Raw genomic sequence first — 2,920 nt, forward strand, 5'->3', positions numbered from 1 at the left:
CCTTCCCGAACCCTAAACCCCTCTCTTCATACGATCTTTTCCTCCCTTAGCCTTCCTACCGAGAAAAATGTCTCTGGTGAAGGAGTCACCGGTGAACCCTTACCCAAGGAGAAGGAGAAGAATAATCCCCAAACTCCACCGCCTTCGCCTCCGCCTCCGCTCCCGCCCCCGTCCGCCCTCGAGCCTCCGCCTCGCTCTGCCCCAGACGACGAGAGGGACTTCAAACGCGTGGGCAAGATGGCCTACAAATGGGCGATCACCCTCCTCACCATCTCCGTTGCGCTTCTGCTGACCACCCCCAAGCGCTCGACCACACCAAACGAGTCTTCCTCTATGCCACTGGCACCTGCCTCGCTTGCCTCTCCCTCGTTACCTCCGTCGGCCTCATCGACTACTCCATCCTCAGCCATCCCGGCGCCCAACTCGCAAAGGTATAGGAGAGGGCTGTACAAAAATTCGATAATTATTTGTCCCCCTACTCCTCCTGCTTCTCTTTTCTTTCTTTCTTTCTTTTCTTTCGTTTCCCCTGCCCATGGTTATATAGAGGTCACCCTGTTCAGCTTGGCACTCATCATTTTTTTTTTTGCTTTTCTTTTCCTTTTACTCTGTCAACGAAGAAGGATTGGAGCTGATTAGTTTCCTTCAAGGTTACAATGTCTAAAAGCTTTGACTCTGTGCAAAGTTCTCTAGCCCCTTGTTTTTTCTTCTCTTTCCTGCAGCAGTTTAATGCTTTAGGATGAAGTCTTGCAGGCAACTATGGAAGATATTGAAGGCATCTGTTGGAAGAAGGTTTGAGATTTGGTCTTCTCCTTGATGAGGAAATTCACTATTCACCAACCCCTAGAACAGACCTTTCCCATGTACCCAAGGTTTTGAAGGGGGAAGGGATAATTAGGGTTCTCAGCCTCTTGCAGCTTTTGGAAAGATGAAGTATATGAAGCTTGGATCGAGGCCAGATGACTTTCATTCTGATGGGAACAATATCAGGTGAAGCTCTTGTGAAAATTGATCTTTTATTGTCGAGAAAATGGAAGTTAAAATTACCTGTTAGCATTTTCTTTGTTCTGTGTGTATATCTTCTGAGGCAGCTCATTTTATGAAGCAAATTGCCTTTCTCTTTGTTCTTCATGTAGAGAGTGCTCCACCAAATAGACAAGTATATGATAAAAAAAATTGCTTCTTTTGAAGCTTTTTATTGCACTAGAGTAGAGATTCTACACCAGTTAGAGGTCTTAGAGGTTAAATTCAAGGTTTAAAATCTCTTTTCGATCTAGAGTTTTTAGTGTGCCTATGCCAGAATGAAACACATTTGGTGTCATACAAAGTGTCAACATATCCTACCAGTGGTGAATTGGTGTTGAGGATGGAGCTGAAAAAAGAAGAATGTACCTAAAGGAGCTATTCTGCTGCTTCCAAAATCAACGAAAGTTATTTGAGCCTCAACCATTTTGGAGCTATTCGTGAGTCAAAGAAAACACTCAGCAGTGTAGAGCTTGAGTGCGGTTCTCAGGGAAAGCTATTCATGAGTTGAAGAAAATTTCACAAAGTTGTCTCAAGCTCACTGAGTTGTCGTAGAGCTTGAGCAAGCCCCTTTGCATACAAAAGGTATTTGTGGGTGGGTTGTGTAGAGATACTATGAGTTGACAAAGAGAAGTTGTTCCAAATCTTCTCACTCAGAGAATGCTTGTATTTTTTTTTTTAATAATCCAAGTGTTTGGGCTTCTCCCGACTAATCTCGGAGGTAGACAACCTTCCCCCTTGATTTGCCTATCGTGACCATTCTATGCATTGGTGGGCAGATAGAACAAGATGTTTAACTCGTGCCAACTGACAGCGATATCTCAAACCATATAGTTTCTGTCAGTGAAATCATGTCAACATTTGTGACATAATATCATTCACCCATGCCAACAGTATTATTGTTGGTAACCAAAGGCTTGTGAAGACATAAGTTTCATTTTTTTCAAAAAAAGAAGAAGCTTTTTTCTACTTATTGATTGTCCCTATCAGTTAACTTGAGTTTCAGAGAAGGGTGTTAGGCTCCTCTTAACATGAAGACTTTATATGGAGAATCTGAATTTTTTTACAACATGTGGATACATTTTCTCTTGGACTGAAAGTAGTCTATCTAGAAGTTTTTTATTCAAAGAGTGATGGTTTTAGAATTATATTTTATCATAAAAAGTATTAAGAAATGTACAGTGCTTTAATGAATAGGATCAGGAGACATTTCATTTTTAACACAGTTGCAATCATCACATAGTTCGCTGTCAGCTTCTCTAGTTTCCTCTTTATTTATGACTATATGTTCAGAAATTGAGTTTATTGCTATTTTACCTTATTAAATGATTTTCCATATCCATTGTGTTTTTTTTCTTTTCATACATATTAAAAGACGTCAGTTCAATCATCTGAATACTGAGATTTGAGAATTATCCAGGTTTGTTACAGCTGAACTGGAAGCTGACATTGTCATAAGTGTAGCAGATGTGAAGTTTTATCTACATAAGGTAACCACTATACTGTACCTTTGCGAGCTGGGTGCCCACTTTCCGGGTTGTGTTGTTTTATTATTTGTCAGTATTTTGCAATCAATTGGTTTATAAGAATCTTTGAATTTTTGAACTGTATGTAATGAAGCATTGTTTTAAGAACTAGGAGAAGCTGCTTTTATATAAATGGAGGCACCAGTGGCGGACATCTCCGGCATCCAAGAATTTTATTTCGAGAATTTTAGTATAGAATTATTTCATTTCAAGTAACAAACTGATCCATTTTATGTTACTCCTTCAACCGAGTATGCCATGTCTTCTATATATTCCAATAGTCTAGAAATTATCTTGTACCTTTTGTCTTCTAGATGATTTTATTTTGCAGAAAATCAACAGGGCAGTGTGAGAATCTATAGCATACATTAATA

At 39.8% G+C, this 2,920-nt stretch overlaps 1 long non-coding RNA gene across 2 annotated transcripts; it reads left to right on the forward strand.

Annotated features, from left to right (window-relative positions):
• The first annotated feature begins 555 nt into the window (after positions 1 to 555).
• Positions 556 to 2,524, forward strand: LOC122039563. Of its 2 annotated transcripts, none has more exons than XR_006128235.1 (3): positions 556 to 647; positions 751 to 987; positions 2,441 to 2,524. It is a non-coding gene; the product is annotated as an uncharacterized LOC122039563 (long non-coding RNA). The 2 variants fall into 2 exon arrangements; XR_006128234.1 differs by having other exon boundaries at positions 589 to 647; positions 720 to 987.
• The last annotated feature ends 396 nt before the right edge of the window (positions 2,525 to 2,920 follow it).

The sequence above is a fragment of the Zingiber officinale genome, chromosome 2A, assembly GCF_018446385.1.
Source record: "Zingiber officinale cultivar Zhangliang chromosome 2A, Zo_v1.1, whole genome shotgun sequence".
Taxonomy (NCBI): Eukaryota; Viridiplantae; Streptophyta; class Magnoliopsida; order Zingiberales; family Zingiberaceae; genus Zingiber; species Zingiber officinale.